The sequence below is a fragment of the Lissotriton vulgaris genome, chromosome 11, assembly GCF_964263255.1.
Source record: "Lissotriton vulgaris chromosome 11, aLisVul1.2, whole genome shotgun sequence".
NCBI classification, from domain to species: Eukaryota; Metazoa; Chordata; class Amphibia; order Caudata; family Salamandridae; genus Lissotriton; species Lissotriton vulgaris.
The window spans coordinates 465130932-465152511 of NC_141699.1; positions in this window are offsets into that span (position 1 = coordinate 465130932).

A 21580-nucleotide genomic window follows, 5' to 3' on the forward strand; every position below is an offset into this window, starting at 1 on the left:
GCTCATATATTCTCCTTGGCGACTACCTGATTTATATCACAGTCCCAGAGAAGTTTCGTGGTTTCATGGTCCTGCTTCCTCCGTATGTGCCTAATATCTCAGTTACTATAGGTTTCCCCCTGGTACATCATCAGAGCCATGCTTATTGCCAGAGACCACCACCCGCTCTTCTATCATACGCCAATCCCCTTATTCACACAGTATACAACCATATACATACTTCCACAAAATGAATACCTCCCCACCTGATGTAAATTGGAAATTCATCTCTCTAAATGTCAGTGGTCTTAACCACACAATCAAGAGTAAGAAAATAAAACATTTTCTTTATAAACTCAAAGCGTACATGATCCTTATACAGGATACGAAGGTCACTCATAAGGAAAGGACATTGTTTGGGAAAAACTGGCTTAATGACGCTCATTGTTCCCCTGCCAGCAATAAAAAGGGAAGAGTGGTTATGCTGCTCACTTAAAAATGAGGCATATCTTCTGAGTAGATAAAAATCAGGCATATCTTCTGAGTAGATATAGAAAGATGGATCCTGTTGAAATTCTCCAAAAACACCAGCTCTTTCCACATTCTCAACGTGTATTGCCCAAACACTGATGACCCAGCACTTTGGGAGTCCCTATCACTTCCTCTAAACCAAATTTCTCCTGATAGCCTCCTTATTTTTGGAGGGAACCTTAACCATCCCATGGACCTGACCATCGACAGGCAATCTTGATCCTCGCTACAGCCCTACAGATCTCACAAATCGCCTCTCAAACTCTACACTAGGTTCAACCTCCTTGACTTCTGGAGACTACAACATCCCACTACCAGGGACTATACCTTTTTCTCCAACCTATACAATTCTTACTATTGACTACCTGCTGATTTCTAAGGCCCATATACATCTAATAGACCAGACAGACATCTTATGGAGACTAGTCTTGGGTCAGTCTGCTGTGACCCCATATCTCTCAGAGACAACAACAAAGGAATGCCTAGCAAAATTTGGAGATTCAATGACGATTCTATTAGAGACGCTGCCTCCTGAGACTTTATCGAAAATACCGTAAAGAACTATGTGAAAGAAAATCTGGTCTCAGATACAGCCCCTACCACTCACTGGGATACCCTCAAAGCTACTGTACGGTGTACCTTAATAAAAATACAAACTAAATTAAACAAAGCCCAGTGAAGGATCATCTATATTCAGAAAGAGAGATTAAATCCAGAGAGGCTACACACATCTTCTTACCAGATGCCCAAACCCTCTCCACTCTCACCAATAATAAATATGAATACAAAAGAATCCTGAGTGAGAGGCTGGGGTCTGAATCAATAAATAAAAATGGCTAAAACTATGTGAGACAAACAAAGCGGGCAAAATTCTGGCCTCATACTTGAAACATACTCAGAATGATAGAGGTATTCATTCTCTCAAAGATGAATTAAACGTTCCCCATACCGACCTTGAAAAAATCCTCAGAGACTTTTACTTATCCCTGTCCGGTTGGAGGATTATAAGCCTTACCCAAATGAAACAATGCTACCTACTATCACAGACCAAAATAAGCTGACTCTTAGCTCACCAATAATGATGGAAGAGGGTGCTGGGGCTATCAAATTCCTTAAATTTAATAAGGCCCTGCCCGATGACTGCACAGATAACTTTTATAAAACATTCACCTCTGTCCTTAGCCCCAAATTACTGTCCATATTCTGACACATTTTAGAATCAAGCACCATCACAGGAACAGCCAGTGTGGCCACTATAGTGGTTATCCCAAAAGTGGGTAAGGGCCCAACACCCTTGAAGAATTACAGACCAATTTCATTAATTAATCTAGATGCAGAAAGTAATGCCAAAATCCTCTGCAAAAGGCTCAAACCATTATTGCCAACTCTAATTGATCACACACGGGGGGGGGGGGTTCATGAGTAATAGAATATTTAGTGACAGTACTTACCTCCTATGCCATGTTACGGAGAGAGCCAAATCAGTGAATTCTGACACAGTTATGGTTACCTTGGATGATAAAAAAGAATTTGATAGGTTCTCTTGGGCGTTCCTTCGGGAGACCCTATTGAAGTATAATCTATGCGAGGCCTTCACCAAGATGGGCATGGCCATATACAATGGTCCCTCAGCCAAGGTAAGATCTGGCGGACTCTTGTCCCCAGCCACTTATCACCCTTCCTTTTTATCCTGACCCTAGAGCCCTTACTCAAATCAAATCAAATCAAATGAAATCAAAGAAACTTTATTTGATCCGTTTGTAATATAGATAATAAAAGTACAAAACATCTTTAAATCTGAATCAGTTAGCACAGTTTCCTTTTAGATTTTAACACCGGACATGTACAAAATGTAAAAATGTGTTTCATAGATACTGATTACAATCATCCACATTACATTAAAACTTCATAAAACAAATAAAAACCAATTCATCTGTAGTCCCAAGGACGTATACAAAATTATAAAAGTCCCATATGCTACCTCTATTATACCTGTTACATTAAATTTGATGAGTCTTAATAAAAACAACTTCATCTCTGGTGTCATTGGTATATACAAAATGATAGCGAATTCCACGAATGACCTCTAGTTACCATTGCATAATAATTCAAATTATTATTATTGCACAAAATACCCCTCCTCATGCCTATTCGGGACTAAACTCAACAGTTTTCCTTTTCCTTAGGCGTGCCAACAAAAAGCATTGCTTAATATTCATTCTTTTAAAAATTGGAAGTAAAAATGTAGTTTGTTCTTTTGGAGCCCCTAATCCATAAGATTTAAACTAACTTCTCCAGAGATGGTGTCTCCTTTAATGAAACCACTGTGAAGGTGGCTGCACATGCAGATGACATTCTGATTATGACCGAAGATGTTGCTCAGTCAATCCCCTCTTTGCTGGAGACAATAGAGGTTCCTCGCCCCGGTTGCTGGCTATAACCGCAATAAGTCCGAAATCATGGGTCTGAATAACTTCTGCACCAGCTAACTTTTCAAATCCACAGGATTGACCTGACAGCCTCACTTCATAAAATACGTGGGCCTAGAATTTCACTCAGACCAATTAGAGTCGTCCCATCTTAACAAAAACCTAACACTGAAGAGAATTGAGACGCTGCTTGATGGTTGGAACCCAAAGTTCCTCACCTGGTGGGGTCACATCAAGATGATGGTCAGACCGATAGTTAATTACCTCATCAGTATGTTACCTCTAGTATTAACTGAAAAATTCCATCAGAAGCTAGACAAGCTACAAATGTATTTGCAAAATAAATGCTCTAGAGCAGTGATACTCAAAGTATGGCCCGGGGGCCACATGCGGCCCTCCTGACCTTTACATGTGCCACCCTTGTTAACTGCAGCAATGAGCTGCTACTTACTGGACTCAGCACAAATTTAAAAAAAGATGTTAATTGAACAGGAAATGTATTTCAAGGTTAATTGAAGTTCAAGAAAGGACATGACTAGGGTGTCATGCACCACTTAAGTTTAGGAACACTTTCATTTTTAAAGAGTTCTTTCAGTAAACGTGTAAAAAAAGATAGACTGTTTAAAATTTGAAAAGTGTATTTCATGCACAACCGTTTTATGTCAGCACATCGGAAGATATCAGTGCATTAAAGTATTTTTCCTTTCCAAAAGTGAGTTTTCAAACATTGATTTAGAAAGATGAATTCCCCCCTACCTTGTAAGCAATACCAATTGTGAACCAAGACGCAAGTATGTTATGTGCACTCTTTGGGTGGCCTGGGATCCTAATATACATAAACAACATTATTGTTTATTAAATCAAACACAGGAGAAGGTTTTGTAAAGCACACATCCAAAATTCATGTATTTCAAGATTGTCATATATGATAATAAAGAAGAAAAAGGAAGGAAAGTGAAATAAAACTATTGCCTTGAATTACACAATTTGGTTAAGTGAAGAAGCCTGGATTCATCCAATATTTTCTGGTTTCACAATTCAGCCACTAGATGTATATGCCATGCTTCCCCTATGCCTACTTTACCACCAATCCCCCCTGATGACCACCCTGCAGACATCAGGGCGGCCCTCGGTCACATCACAGACCAAACTTTATGGCCTCCAGGGAAATGTTTGCGAGTTCCTATGCTCCAGAGTCTTCATCAAAAAACTATAAGTACCCATTTAGCTGGAGGAGTTAAATACAAATGCTTTCTTAGCCAGCAAGGCTATCTTTGGCTCTCCCATTCCCCAAACTATAACCCCAACATGGCTACTATTTGAAAAAGAGATTCTGGGGGACCTCCACCCCATCCCACTGCTAACTAGTTTGACAAAATCTCCCTTGTCGGGCCAAACACATCTTTAACAACATGAATAGAGCCCTACTAAGGATTGATGGACTTTTAGAGACCCCAATCGCACTTGCTGACATGATATCACTCTGCACAACCCTAAAATCAGAATAAATGGGGAAATCATATTTTGGGGATCTTGGCCATCGAAAGGCATCCATTTCATAAGGCAACTGGGCTTCCTGCAAGCGCCTCTCTCCTTTAGAGAACTTTAACGACAATATAACATGCTAGACAACGACTTTTATGACTTTCCCAAGCTCAACGTCAGCTTGTCTAAAACTAAATACCCTGAAAGAAATCCCTCTCTTCTCAAGACAATACTTTCTTTCCACAAGACAGGCCATCAATCTTCCAAGTTAACTACCTTTTAAAGCCACAATCTACACTCCTGACCATGACACTTCAGAGGATATGGGATAGTCTAGGGACTGTCCCTCCAGACACCTGGCAGATAATCTGGAAATCAGTTGTAACCCATTAATTCACACTTTCTCCTTCACAAAGTACTAGCTCCTGCATAGGATATGCTGAATCCCTATTTGACTTCATAATCTGTCCCTTGAAGAGAACTAAACTTGTTGGAACTATAATAAAGCCACTGGAAACTTCTCCCATTTAATTTTTTATTGCAGCGTGATCTCACCCTTCTGGAATCGCTTATTTGGTTTTATCTGCACTCTATTTGGGACCCAACTGAGAAAGGACTTTCTCTCCTTAATTCAGGGATTCCTAGACCATCAGGTCAAGACAAATTGTGATAGCCTTCTGGTAGACGTACTATTATCTTCGGCCTGTAAGTCTGTTCTCACTAATTCGAAGAAAATGGCTGCTACCTCTTTCCGATCCTGGCTGAACTAGATTACTTATTTAAGGGGGGCTGATAATATCACTCTTCAGAACTTCCCCTAGAAACAACAGAACTCCACTGTTTAGGAGACACTCAACAACTGTTTTGCCACTGCCAAACCCCCATAAATACCCTAACATGTTATAAACCGACCTCTTGTCCAAGACCTATACTGGAAACTGTACTTCACTTCAAACTCCTTACATAAATAATTAACCCCATTAATGTAGAAAAATGTTAAAATCCTGCCATAAAAATTATTTTTTAACATAATTTATATATGTATTACAAAACTAAAAACAAACAATTTACATGATTACTATTCAAAAGAAAAATGTTAATCAAATAATAAATGTTATTCAATTAATAATGTATTAACTGCCCAGTCTAGATACCTACAACCCTAGCAGCCCACAGCTGAAATATAACAAAAAAATAAGTGTGTCATCATTTACACATTTAAAAATCTATTAAATCACTCTCAAAAAATAGAAATGTGCCTAAAGCTCAGTGGTATACAACAGAATTAAAAATCCAAAAACAATTAACCAGGAACAGGGAAAGACACTGGCGAAGAACTTACGACAGCGAAAATAAGGAAAAATATAAAAAAAGCCCTTGCCACTTACAAAGCTATGATAATAGCAGCAAAAAAAGATTTTTTCACACTCCATATAGAGACTGCGAAAAATTCCAGTAAACAGTTATATAACATCGCCAAAACCCTCTCTGGAAATGCGCCGGATCTTAATCCACCCCATCACAAGCACTATGTGATGCCTTATCTGAGTTCTTCTTTGCAAAGGTCAATGATATTTACCAAGACTTTAACTCAGACCTGGCTAGCAGCAGTGCTACTACCCCCGCGATCACTCCCAAAAGTACCATGACCTGTTTTAACCCCCTTACCACTGACCAAATTAAGAGCATAGTAAAATCGATTAAAGCTGGTTCAGCTCTAGACCCATGCCCAACTTCTGTGATCGCTACTGTGCCAGACACAGTTATCCCCATTATCACCGCTGTCTGTAACACAATACTGACATCTGGAATTTACCCTGACTCATTAAAAAACACGCTGATCAAACCCCTGCTCAAAAAGCCCTGTCTAGATAAAGGTGAACTAAAAAACTACCGCCCCATAGCGAGCCTCCCTTTCCTAGCCAAAGTCACAGAAAAGGCTATGAATCAGCAGCTGTCAGCTTACATAGAAAGCCACAACTTGCTGGATGACACTCAGTTCGGTTTCCGTAAACACCATGGTACGGAAACCGCTCTCATCAAAGCAGCTGATGACATAAGAGTCATCCGCGATCAAGGAGGAACAGCATTGCTTGTTCTCCTGGATCTCTCAGCAGCCTTCGACACGGTTGACCACAAGATCTTGGTCGACCGTGTCGAAAGGATGGGTATTCAGCTTACCGCTAGGGACCTACTTGCTTCCTTCCTAGCCAACAGAACCCAGGCGGTTACACTGGGCCCTTTCCAATCAGCTGATCTGTCGTTACCGTGTGGGGTTCCCCAAGGCTCATCCCTAAGTCCGACACTATTTAATATATACGTGTCGGACCTTGCCAGTGCCATCAAAGCATATGGGACACAACCAGCCACATCTCCGGACATCTGAGAGACCTTCACTGGCTCCCCGTAAACAAAAGAATCACCTTCCGCCTCCTCACCCACGCACACAAAGCCCTACACGACCAAGGCCCGAGCTACCTCAACAGCCGAGTCAACTTCTACGCTCCCAAACGCCACCTCCGATCAGCCAACCACGCCCTCGCCGCCGTCCCCCGCATCCGAAGAGCGACTACAGGAGGAAGGTCCTTCTCCTACCTGGCCACCAAGACCTGGAACTCCCTCCCGACCGACCTGCGCCTGACCCAAGACCACCTCTCCTTCAGGAAGAAGCTGAAGACCTGGCTGTTCGAGCAGTAGCGGCTCCCCCCCCACCCCCCCCCAGCGCCTTGAGACCCTACGGGTATGTAGCGCGCTTTATAAGTATCACTGATTGATTGATTGATTGGGATGAGCCTAACCTCATACGCCGACGACACTCAACTGGTGTTGGCCATAAAGGGTGATGGACAGAAGGTGGCAGAGAGATTCCAAAGTGGGATGATTGCTATCGGTGAGTGGATGGCAAAGAATTGCCTGAAGCTCAACTCCGATAAAACGGAGGTGGTTATCTTTGGTAATCTTACGCCAGTCTGGTCAGCAGCCTGGTGGCCACCGGCCTTAGGTACACCTCCCTGCCCCACGGTTAAAGTCAGAAACCTAGGAGTAACATTCGATGACCAGCTTAATTTCATGGCCCATGCAAATAAGGTGGCAGCCAACGCCCATTTCAAGCTCAGAATGGTAAGAAAAATTATACCTTATCTACCAGACTCAGCAGCCAAAACGTTAGTCACCTCCCTGGTTTTGACATCGCTAGATTACTGTAACGGTCTGTTGCTCAATGCACAGAGCAGAGTTACCAAAAAACTACAGACCGTGCAGAATGCTGCCGCACGCGTACTGTCAAAAAAACCTAAATTTGCACCCATTTCGGACACTCTGAAAAGCTACCACTGGTTAACCATCCATAACAGGGTAAAATTTAAATCATTGTGCACAGTCTATAAAACACTACAGGACCAAGGACCCCGCTTCCTCAAAGAGCAACTGATTCCCTATAACCCTCCTAGAACACTTCGATCTACCTCACTTAATCAACTAGTGGTTCAACGCAGCCGAACAGTTTATTGGGGTGACCGCCGCTTTTCAATTGCGGCCCCTAAACTCTGGAACACCCTACCTAACCACATAAAAACAAGCCCTTCACTCCTTCAGTTTAGAAAAAAACTGAAAACATGGTTATTTAATCAGTAAATCATGCCTCTGTACAATCTGATCATGGAGAGACATCATTGCATTGTAGCGCCGAGACGCCCACGGGTAATTGTACGCGCTCTACAAATGTCATTAATAAATAAATAAATAAATAAATGCTTAGTTTATATAAATAATGACTAGTTAATTAGTTATTCCTTAATTCACTTCTCACCCTATACCTCTACACACTTAGCATTCCATAACTAAAGTATAAGTAAAATAAATCAGTTTTCCATATTTTCTATAAGTAAAAATCAATAAAATATTTAATTAACAATTAATAATAAACTGTTAATTATTACTTAATTAACTTTCTACGCAAACCAGTAAGGCCTAGTAGCCTGCAGCTGTATAAGTAAAATAAATAAGAATTCCATAAATTCCATAATTGAAAATCAATTAAATAGTTAATGAGCGATTCATAATTAATTGTCAATTACTCATTACTTGGGGGCATGGCCGTGCAAGATGGCTGACAGGACACGCTTGTGAGGGGCTCCTGACTGACCTCATTTATCCTGCAGAACCCTATCTAATGTGAGGGTAGTTTGCCCAACACCCTGTTGGGTAACGTCCTGGCAAACCCCTGCGCCCCGTAATATTGCCTGGGTAACTGCTATGTCTCATTGTGCGGCATTGCTCTGGGGCCCATGTGTGGGCTCAGAGGACTCCGAAGGCTAGGTAAAAGATTGGAGCAGTGTTGCTGTGGACGTAGCGAGTCTGTCTAGTGCAGGGGTCTCCAAACCGGTCCTGGAGGTTTCATGCCAGATTTTTTGGATATCCCCATTGAGATACATGTAGTTATTTTAAAAATCTGGCATGGATCCGGCCCTCCAGGACCGGTTTGGAGACCCCTGGTCTAGTGTAAGGGTGCGCCGTGCTTGAGTGGCGGAAGAACCTGCCCGGAGCCAGGTGGAGAATCTAGTGAGGACCCATCGGGGTCCTTGTAAATGTGAGTGCAGCCAGGGCTTGGCACTGCTGGGCGTTCCCCTCCCCTACTGGACCGGCGTGTCATGTGTGTCCTGGTGGGGCCTCAGAGATGTGTGGGGCTCAGAGTCCTGGAGGCAGCCTGATCGCAATGCTGGGTGCTGCGGCATTGGTCGTGGTGCCACCAATTCCTGAAAGTATCTGAGGGTGCCACCGACTGCTGAATCGGGGGATGGGGCTGACACTGTTTGGATTGGGCCCCGTTGGAATTTTCTACAACGTGCAGCTGGCGTAAGGCAGCTGAAGCACTGGGCATCATTGCTGGGTGTCGCCATCCTGGTGTCTCCTGCTGTCCTTGTCCCTGATGTGGACTATATTGTGGCCTGTGGGAAGCCCACGGGGCTGTGAAGTAAGTTCTGGGGCAGTCTTGTATCCACTTGGTAGTGCCTTCTGTTGTTTTGAGATGTGCACAGCTCCGGCCAGTGTTGGACTGTTGGGCCTTGCTTGTCTGCCTGCATTTTGAATGCTTGGCTATCTGGGGACTGAGAGGTGCACCTAAGTGCTACTGGCTGCATTAACCTACCCCTTTACAGTGCATGGGGGACCCCTGAGACTGCTACTGGAGGGACTCAGGGGTTCAAATGTGTCTTGAGGTTCTTACTCCTCAGGACACATGGGGAGGAATAAGCGGGTGGGAGCCACCCAGGGGAACACAATGGAACATTATACAACTCCGACCCACACCTCACAGGGCACTACGTGACATACCTCTGGCTAGGGTAACCAGGAGACTAAGATGTCCGTGGGGGAGCCCTCGAGAGCTGAGCTGTTTTGAAGCCATTAGGTCTCTAGGGTGGCCCTAGAGTACAAGATACAGATAGTGGCCCTTGAAGTAAATCGTCTGCGCAGTGACCTCCACAAGGTCTCTGAGAAATTTCGGTTGGCAGAGGGTTCCATTGAATAACTTCACACTGAGGTAGCCTCCTTCAGGAAATAGGTGGCTGTAGTCATGTCTCGGTCTGGGCCATAGAGGCTAGGGTGGAGGATGCAGAGGGTTTGTCCTGCCACAATAATCTATGCCTCCTGGGGTTCCCAGAGCGAGCCAAGTGGGCGAATACTGAGCAGTTTGTAGAGTCTTTGAAATGTGGCACCCTGAAGCCCAGTGAACTGTCCCCATCTTCATCATTGAGAGGGCGCACCCTGCCCAGTGGCTCCGCCTTGCCCTGGGGCTCCTCCGCTGGTCATCATTGCCTGAATCTTAAACTACAAAGAGGGATTGTATCCTTAGGGCCACCAGGGGCACCAATTTTGCTAAATAGTAGAACCAGTGGATCTTCATTTATCCAGATTACACCAAAAAGGTACAGGGCACCCGAAAAACATTTCTGGAGGTCAATGCCAAGCTCCGCACGATGGGCCTCGGCTACATGTTGTGATACCCAGCCATGCTGAGAGTGATATTGGGGTGCAAATGACATTTTTAAAAATAATATTTATCATGTGTTGTGCTGGGTGGAATTCTGGGCTAGGGTGCCCAAGGAACGATAGTTATACAGTTGATGGTCAGTAATAGGCAAAATGGCGCTCAAAGGTCTATCACAAGTACAAATCAGTTATGGCAGGTAATCTGGCATGTGCATAAGGTAGGGAAAAACCACCAGATCCCCACTTGTGTGGCCAGCAAACCACTTATGCTATATATACAAATCCTCTGCACACGTTCAAAAGTAAATGCATAAAGTTACACAAAATATATCACAATGATGCTTGTCTTTATATTTTCAGTTGTCTTTAATTCAAGATCTTTAAGCCTTCTTAGCCAACACAAGTTTTGTCGCTGTTACAGGGGATTACCCCGCGCCTTCTTCAGGGCTAAGGGAATATACAAACAAACAGGTACTTGTTCGTGTATGCAATAGTAGTAAGAACATTTTATTTTTCAAATTATTGACGAAGTGACTTTGGTGACTTGTGTGAATTTAAAAAAAGTCAATAGAACTGTGTGGAAATCTATGTGAAACTGGTGTTGTAGATGCTTCTCGTACAACTTCTTACTGCATCCATATATCAATGGGGGAAAGAAAGAACAAGCAAAGCCCCCAATCGTTTATGCTATCGCTATGAAACATACTGGTACAGTTGGTGTTTGAGACTCCCTTATAGGAGTAATCCTGTGGTTGGCAAGGTGCGGGCATGCAATCAACCTATTTAGTTTTATAATCTATTTTGTTAAATTTGTGGCGAAGTAGTGCTCCCTCATGCTGCCAGTAAATAATAAATACATGCTGACTATATTGTGTAATCAAACATGTATAAAAGAAAGTATTTTTTTATAATACGATACCTGAGGTCAATTTCAAGTAGTCTCTAAGTAACAGAAACGGGCACATCAGCTAAAGAGTGGCAGTCGGTACATTCTAATAAGGTGTACTAGGCACCATGAAGGATCCCCCTACCTTAGTTCCAGTGGTAATGCCAACCCAGAAGGGGTTCCTATAAGTTCTGCTCCTTGATAGGAAGACTAATTAGTCTTGTGTCCGGAAAGCTAAATATGCTTCCAAATGTAAGGGAATTTCTTTTAGAAGAGCTGCCCCTTCCTAAGGTAAAATTAACATTGTATTAACATTTGTATCCCTTACTCCTCTGCCCTGTATTATGACTCTAGTAAGACCTGACCTGGCAGTTGGGGCCGGTCTGTTCCCTTGAGGAACAGAGTCAAGACTGATTTGCATATGGCTGGGTCCAAACTGTGGTGACATAGTGAGGAAAAGGTTGATGAATTAAACCCAGATCTCTTGACTTGGGTTGAGTGGTTGAAAAGTTTCACTCCTCCGTCCATCTACCTTGTGCATTTGCGGTGTGTCAATATTATAACATTCAGTGATGGGTGTCTGTTAATTGTAGCATTTTTTCAAGAGTCGTGCATTTTTTATTCTTTTCTTGCACCTGAGGCATACTTCTAACATACACTATTTGTTGATAATGGTGGATGAGCTGCAGACGAAACAACTGCATAAGGCACGTGTGAGCTATTAGAATCATTAAAAGGTTTGCGACAGTCAGAAATACTTCCTGACTGCTCATGGTGTAAGAGATATAACAACACAAGGTAAGTTTGTCTCGAATTCAGAACTCTCAGGGCGTAGAGAAGAGTAGAACCACGTGAGGGGCAGGGAAACACAGTCTAAGGCCTAGGCATACTTTCTGACTAGCTTTGTAGTCTTCAGAGGCCGCCTATGTTGCTTGAATGAATGACTAGCACATGAATTGGGAACGTTCCACTTTCCATCCTGTGCACTGAGTGCCAGAAGAAAGCAGGCAAGAATACCCATGCTTGTAGAGAAGTGTAACCTACACAGCACTTTTGAGATGCCTCTCTTTCTGTTAAAATTTAATTTTGGGAAACCACCTCCATTGAGTGATGTGGTTCAAGTAAATTCAGCATTTTTTTAGCACCCACAGCACAATACCTTCCTTGGTTTCGCTGCAACATTGTTTTTTTAACTTGTTTTAGCATCAGAGGAGAGGTGGCTGTGGATAAGCACCAGGTAAAGAGATGTCAGAATTTTTTAAAAATAACATGGCGTGTGTGTTCGTGTTCTGACGTCACATATTCGGAATGCATGTGTAATGCTGGAGCTGCACATGCTTTCACTTGCCACCTATACTGCTTGCTGCGTGCATACTATGGGCTCATTTTTGGAAGTTGCATGAACAGGTTAGAGGCAAATGGTTTATATTTACACTTGAAAAGTAATCTTCATTTTCCAATAGATTTTTACACATTTCTTCACAAGGTTGTAGCTAGTTGGTTTATTTTTACTCCCCTAAAATCTCACAAAGTTTTGCAAACTTTATCATCGGCTGTAGCAAATTCGTTAATATTTACCACTTTACCGTAATCTTTAAATTCCCCCACTTTTTGACCAATATTGCAGACTGAATGTACTTTCAGATGCACTATTTGCAGGTTGATTTATTTAAAAATCTTTGAAAGAATTCCCAAATTGACAACAACGGCAAAGTAGCCCTTAAACAATATACATTTTGTAATTAAGGGTCATATGTATCATCATCACCATTTGCGATTTCTAAATAGCGATTTTTAAGGAATCGCTATTTAGAAATCGCAAAATGGTATGTATGTAGAAAATCGCTATTTTTTAGCGATTTCCAATTATTCCTTATTTGCGAATTTGCAATTTGCGAATTCGCAAATAAGGAATAATTTCCCATTCATTTATATGGGCCAGGAGGCCCATAGAAATGACTGTGAAATAATTCTCAATTTGCGAATTCGCAATTTGCTAATAGCAATTTGAGAATTATTTCAAGGGTGCAGGGGCGTCTCAAGGACACCCTGCTGCACCCCTGAAAATTACATGTGTGTGCATATGTCGCACATACATGCCCAATGGGCATGTATGTGCGTCATATGCCACCCTCACAAATGCACAATTGTGCATATTTACAAGAAATCGCAAATTACCACCAACTACGAGTTGGTGGTAATTTGCGATTTCTTAACCTGAATTTGCAATTGTGAAAAGCTTCATACATAGCATTTAAGGAATCGCAAAATTGCGATTCCTTGAATGCTTAAGCAAAATAAGGAATCGCAATTTTTTGCGATTCCTTATATTGCAAATTTTTCATACATTTCAAAATCGGAAAAAAGGCCGTTTGCGATTCGCTAAGGCCGAAATTCTGCGAATTTGGGCCTTAACGAATCGCAAAAGGCTTGATACATATGGCCCAAAGTTATTTTTCTTATCCATTACACATGCACCAAGGGTCACTATTACTTTATAATGATCCAGAGGACAACCATGAAAGTCATGCTCTACTGTAACCTTGCAATCCCACATGGTTTTGATCAACCTTGGAGCCGAATAAGGAGTCGGATGGAGCCCGACTACAAATGGCTTGATTTTACTGTTATTAAAATGTAGATGGTAAATTCACTGCAACCCGACCTCTGTTCCAAGCTGATCCACTCCAGTGGCACCAGGAGAGTATGAACACTCCCTCTGCTAGCTAATAGCCTCCCCTGCCACCTGCCCGACCCACACCACCATGGCACGTCTATTCACCACCTGCTCAGAGTAGGTATTACATGGAAGGGTTAAAAAGCATAGATTGAGAATTCTGCGCAGAATTTCAGCCAGAAAACCGGAATCACATGGATAGTCCCTATTCTGTAGGGATTTACTCATAATAGCAGGATTTAGATGCATGGATACAGAGTTGAAGCGTTATTTTGCGGATATACAGTATCCCTGCACCTAAATCTGACTGAAACATTATTGGAACTTGTTAGGTATCACCTGGCACACTAAGACGCTGATTACGAGTTAAGGCATTATTTGTTGCCCCTGATAAATAGTGATACTACGGGGTACGTTATATTGCAGTGTAATAAATAACACGTATCATGGGTCCATGGAAAATAACACGTGGGTTTTGGCGTTTAACTTACCAAAACCCGCATAATATGGTAAACACTGTATGTTTTCTATGTACATTTCTGCAGGATTGACATGCATAAATTTAATGTAGGTTGAGGTATTTAATGAATCCGATAATTATCAGATGCTTTAAATATATTCAAACTCATAATTCCAACCCATGGGTAAACAGGAGTTTACATACAGGTTTGACTATTATGAGCAACTTGTAATCAGGCCCAAAGTTTTTTTACCAAGTGAATAAGGTTTTATTTAATAGATTAGGTGAGCATCTGTCAAAATCTCGTCTTGAAACAACGCAACATTTATAAAGGTATTCACTGTCAAAGTCTGTGTATTGAAAATAAAGGGCTAGATGTAGGTAAATTGGATTTACGGATTCTAAAATACCGAATTTTACTGATTCAGTATTTTAGAATCGGTAAATACTATGTAGGTAAAAAATCGGTAAAAAATACCGAATCGGTAAGATTCGGTATTTACCAATTCGGTATTTGCCATTGATTCCTATGGGCCTGGAGGCCCATAGGAATGAATGTCAATTACCGAATCGGTAATTACCGATTCGGTAAAATTTGGAAAAAGTCATGGGTGGCAGGGTGTCCCTTTGACACCCTGTTGCACCCCTGATTAGTGTTGGTGTGCACATGTGGCATACATACATGCCCTAAGGGCATGTATGTCTGTCACATGGCACAGGTGTAAATGCACATTTATGCATTTACATAGGAATTCCTTATTTACCACCAACTAATAGTTGGTGGTAAATAACGAATTCTTAAAACCCAGAAGCACTCTTTTAAGTGCTTCCTAATTCTTATTTACTGATACGGAAAATTCTGAATCTGTAAATGTTGATTCGGTAAATACCTATTCGGTAAATACCGAATCAACATTTACCGATTCGGAATTTACTGAATTGGTAAAAAGACCTCCTACATAGGAAAAGGCTTTAACCGGTCGGTAACGGCCAATTTCGGCCATTACCGACCGGTAAAAGCCTACCTACAATTGGCCCAAAGTTCTTTCTCAGGTGTTACTTCGATCTTTAAGTGGGACAGGAGTTCTTTCATCTGAAACATAGAGGTTTTCCAGGTAAGGGGGCTCTGCGCCAATATAGTAGACAGCACTATCCAGTGCCATCCTGCTGAACTTCGCTCAGCTTTGGGGGCCATAACTTGGTACCCAATAGGGCACTGATGGCCTTGCCTTGCTGATAGAGGGCTCTAATGAGGAATTTGGAGACCAGAGGTTTGCGCTGATCCGGTGGAGTCAAGCTCCCAAAATGGCCCAGCTGCCTCTTGCTAGGCCGCAGGAAGACCAACAGAGGGGATTAGACTTGCTAGGTCCCTCACACCTGGTTAAGACGCTGAAGGAGGCAGTGCGGTGAGCGAGGCTGTGTGGTGGGGCAGCTTTGAGGGGTGTTGCTGCCCAGGAATTGCGGAGGCTCATCTGCCCTGCCATCCTGGAGGTGACCAGCTGGCAACTTGGACCAAGAGAAGTGTAGACAATAGGCAGTGAGAGCACCGACAGTGGATGCCTGGACTAGGACGGCATGCTCTCCGGGATAGGTTGGTGAGCTACAGCTGTAGGGGGTGAACTCTCAAGATGGCCGTTCCAGGGGCCCTGCCCGCAATCTGCTCCTGAGGTGAAACGGAGGAGCGAACGTCCCAGAACATGAACAGCGACATGGTGTATTGAACTGGCTTCCTCCCTAGCATGCCTTTACCATCTGCTAATGCCTGAGGAGAGTGCTGGAGGGGAGTTGACCACCCTACGTCCGCTGTCGCCCCTGGCTCCCCGCTGGTGGAGTTAGCCACAGAGTGCATTGCTGAGGACTGTGGAGCCTGGACTGACTGCTGGAGTGAAGTTGAGTGACCTGCATGGGGTACAGATGTGGTGGCTGGTAAGTGGAGTGTTGGTGCACGCCCTGCCCTCCACACAGATGCCGCAATTGGCAATGAGGCATTGTGGACAGTGCCCCTCCCTGGCCTGTTTGTGTCTCTGTGTCACCATCCTCAAGGCACACCTGAATAAGGAGGCAGCCTGCTAGCTGCTGTGACCAGAAACATTGACAACCGGAGGGGGGCCATTCTATGAGTGGGTGGTTTGGGTGAGGCCTGAAACCGGAGGGGTCCCCATGTGAACCAGACTAGGGTGGTGTGAGAGGGCCACAACTGCTCTAAGAAATATCACAGCATGCTTGGCCCCTACATGGCAAGGGTCATGGTCTGGGACTGGTAGTAGGGTACTAAATACTACTTGAGGGGCCCCAGCTCTGCAGCATACCGGATCTGCACACTTGGAACTGCACTGGACCTTATTCATACTGCGCACAGACTTGGACGGTGGGTATTCACAGTTGACATAGAAAAACATTTGACAGTCTGGAATGAAACTTTTTATATGGGGTCATAGAATGCATGAACCTGGGGAGAGGGTTTCCAGCTTGGGTCTGGTTCCTTTATGCAGACCCCTTTCTAGGGTCTGCATGGGGGGACCATTTCAGAGCGCTACTGTATAGAGTGGGGTATGAGACAGTGGTGTCCGCTATCTCCCTTGCTCTTCTCATTGGCTATGGAACCACTGGCCTGCCTGGCCAGAACTGGGAGTCCTTACTGGGGCAGAAGCTTAGGGGAGTGTCACCATCATACGGCACTGTATGCAGATGATCTACTGATCTTCCTTTGAAGCGAGGCAAATAATCTGTCAGGTGACAAGCGCATACTGAGAGAGTTCAGTGTCATCTTTGGCCTAAACGTCAATTGGTAGAAGTCCAGACTGTTCTTGATGGCAGGAGAGCACAACCCCCCGCAGGTGGGTTGGGAACCCTGCAATGGGAACCTCGAAGTTTGCCCTTTCTGGGAGTCAAGATTTTTCATGGTCCGGCAGAGTACTTGGGGGGAATATGGGACAGGCCATTAAGTCCACCATGGTGCAAGGATGCCAGCATTGTGGGGAGATTGTTTTTGTGCAGGACGTGCACCTTCCTGCACATAAACAATCAATTAAGGTGATTTCCTCATCCAATGCGTGCTGTGGAATGCAGTACGCATTGAACGAGGAAAAAGAACGGCTGAAATTAAAACATTTACATTTACCTCCCTATGCCACCCCTAGGGTGAAGTAGTATTCTGATGCAGTTCCAGATTTACGATTGCTCGTAAATGTGGAAATTCATCAGTGGACATGGGTGTTGTGCGGGAACATCCACAGCAACACCCATGTTACGCCCCCAACATGCAAAGTGTTGCATGAAAAGGGGCGATATTTAAGGCCAAGCAGAGTGGCTTTATGTGTGCTTGTAAGTATCAGGCAGCTGGTTGTGCTGCTGGTGCGTCACGCAACGTGATGCACCAGTGGCGCAAGGGGCTTGTAAATCTGCTCCTAGGTATTACTGAGTCATGGTGTGCTGCTGGCACAGATGTCTACAAAAGGAACACAGCCATATCCCGTACGCACCCGATCTTCCTATGACTATGCTCATGGTCTCACTGGGGAGAGATGGAGGTGAGTAGCTGCGGCTGGCAAAAATAGTAGTTTATTAATGGAGGGAGAGCTCTCCCCCTTTGAGGATTTCTGCTCTGACTTTGATCTTCCGCAGGGACACTTCCTGCTCTAGCGAGCACTTATGGCTGCATTTCATCATCATTGGAAAACAGGTTTGTCAAAGCCACCAACCCAGAGAATCTGCCAGTAAATAGGCCTATATGCGGTCAATTTAAAAGCTGTTACATGCCAATACAGGACAATGCGAGAGGACGCACTGCAGCCTTTGGAAATTTTGCGGGAGTGCTGGCAAATGAATCTGGGAGTCCTGATTACAGAAAGATTGGGTGACTATATCGAATAAAGCTTTCTATTGATTGATTATCTCGCAATGCCCGATTTAAATGGATTCATTTCGGTATATTACACGGGATTACCTCACTCCCGGGCGCAATAATAAATATTTTCTCATGACTTATGGGGGAGGGCGAGCTGAAGTTCTCCATGTGTTCTAGACTTGCACCTCATTGACCAGTTGCTAGGAAAAGATAGTAAGAGTACTGACTGAAGTCACTGGAAAGGCAATTCCCTGCTCCCCTGTCTGGTGTTTCCTCGGCTGGTTCCCCCATACCACCAAAACCAAGGTTACCAACAAGTTGAAAGGCTTAGCTTTTCTTTTGGCAAAACTGGAACTCACACAACATTGGAAGGCCCCAGGAGGGCCCAGAGTGACCACCAGGAGGAAAGAACTTGAGAGATGGACGGAGTACGAAGGAGGAGTACTAATGAGAGAGGCAAGGAGAGGGATAGGGACAATAGATGAGACCCAGGCATTGGAAGCCTTGGTGTAGGGCCTGTAGGCCCAGAGCCTGATCCCTCGGAACAGTTGAATAGAGGTTCATCTGCTCCAGTCAGTACCCAGCAGTTGCTGTAACTATATTGACTACCCAGATGAGAGCTCATGCACTACATACTCTGCAACAGGATGGGACATCATACATATCCCTGTGATTACACCTCTAAGTAAGTAACCTGAGCAAGAGGCATTACCAGAACTCCTGACACATTTGCAATTTGCAAGATTGTAGTTTTTAGGTCCCGCCTGAGCCAGCGCATGCGCTGCACAGCGAGACATTTAGTTATGGCTTTTAAAAGTGCTGCCACAGGGCCTAGCCCTTTCGTTCACGCGGGCAGCCGCCAGCTTTCAGTGCCCTGGCCTCTCCTTCATTCGCGCACACCACTTGTGTGTTTTTTTGTGTGTGCGCGCTCACACAACCTGACTTGAAAAACACAACTAGGGGCCCCCTGAAATTAGGATAATACCCTGACAGGGAAATAACTAGCTGGGAAAAATTGCACACTTGGCATAGTGTTAAATATACATCTTGTAGTGCTCACACCATAGCTCTGATTTGTAAATACATAACACAAAACTAAATAATTTAAAAAATAGTATGTTTTATTTCAGAAATTATTGTCTTTTTTATATTATTTTATATGATAATTCTTTTCACATTTTCCTCTAATTTATTTTATATTGTTAAAAAGCACAGACAAACATGTATGCAACGATTTCATCATTACTGTTTTGATGCTTACTAACTTTCCCTATCTAGTTTTTGAAAGACCCCAATTTTTTTATGTTATATAGCAGTCTGAAAAATTGGCAAACTATTTCATTTGCAGTTGGATATAAAGTCAAAAGGTTGCTATTGTCATAGATGAACAAAACTTCACAAGTTATTCATATACATATCTTTTGACATTTAAATTATTAGACATAGGGCTATGATGCAGTTAAGCCAAAAGAGACCGGTTACAGAGTGTTGAATTGCACCAACGCGCTTCGGCGACAGCCTTCATCAGGGTATTCACACCAAATTTTGCTTCGCTAATTTATAGATTTACGAAGATATGAAATCATTTTTTTCGGAGATGGCGATGTATCAGTCGCATATATTTTAGAAGTTTAAAGGAAGCATGATTATATTATATATATAATAGTAGTAGATCTTCAATCAAAGTGAAGTTTTCAAGCGATGCCCTAAGGATATTTCCTGGAGTTAATCATTTTTATCACAATCTTTGTTTTATTTACTTGTCCTCCGCGAATAGTTATTGGTATTCAAAAAGGAAAAAAAGATGATCTTGTGTATCTTCTTTGAATTCTGATACTGGTATTTATACCTCTTACAATATTTTGGTGATGTCTGCACATCTACATGGGGCTCCTCTTTCAGTACGTTTAATTGGGTCTTTGTTGAGAACAGATGGACTTGGTTAAATTTGATAGCACGTCACTGTTATTGATTGTGAATATTTGTGCGTTGGCAGGTATTAGTCACCCAACGTTCTTATATAAAAGAGCACCAGTCTCGTAAATTATGTGTGCTGTTAATTCTAAAGGGTATAGTCGCCCCAAATGTGTGCAATTACGATTAAAAGAGTGTGATCCGAAGTCCGGGTTTGAAGGATAGCGCTCACACAACCCCCAGGCTTGTTGCTTGCGCTTCTTGTTAATCTGAGTATCCTGCTCACAGTTCAAGAGCAGAATCACACAATCTCCCCCAGATTTTCTTCCACTCCTCAGTCATACGGAGGCGGTGTTGGCAGTACTCCTGATCTTCCTCACCCCTCCAGTCATGATTTCTATCTCTGCTGAGAGATGGGTGCATCATTGGCTACTTTTGAGTTACAAGTGGTGGTTGATGCTGCCTTTACACACATGAAGCATCTGGTTGGTGGCCCTGTTTTTTTGGCTGTCAGACGGCAGAGTTCACCGCCCGCTGCTGTCTGGAGTATATCCCAAAAATCTTATGTTAACATTTAGACAAATTCATCAGTGCACAATTTTCTATACCTGAAAAGATGCACGTACATGCACTCTGGTTTCACATGGAGCGAGGATGCATTCCCTGGAAGCAAACTCATTCTGCAGCCATTTAATGTTAACATGAGAATAATGAAAAAGACACCGATAAAGAGATCACGGGGACTTTGTATTGTTTACAACCATTTGCCAGCAATGTTCCTCTCTGTAATCATTCTTTCAAATATGGAAGTACTTATTGAGTGTAGCAGTCAATTCTCTTCTTTTCCTCGTCCACCGGAATCAACAAGGGTGCAGAAGTTTCGTTTCTCAGCTGGGAAAATCCAGGCTCTACTTTCTGAAATCTCTCTTCATCTGGATTTAAAGCAACAGCGAGCGAAAGAAAAATGTGCCTTCTTTTTTCTCTTTTAGTTTCTCTGCAACATTATTCTCCCAGGATCACGTTGTCATTACTCAGGGCTTTAAATAGGATAAAAAACAAGCATTGGCATAGCCAATAGGTCTTGCCTTTTGGACCTTATAATTGTTTAGCCATGCAACATTTGATGTTGTTGCACCAAGGATATTGTGTTGGATAACTAAACACTTATAAAGTCCCAAAGGTGAGACCTATTGGCTATACCAATGCTTGTTATACATGGTGGGGTGGATACCTGCTGCTGATGTTCTGTTTTGTGATACCTGTTGATCCCGCACCAATCAACAGCAATGTTTTCAATTTGAATTTAGCTGTAAAACTTTATAAAATTTGTTTACAAAACAATAGAGGTTTTCCAGGTACGATTTGTCCTGTTCTCATTCTGCAA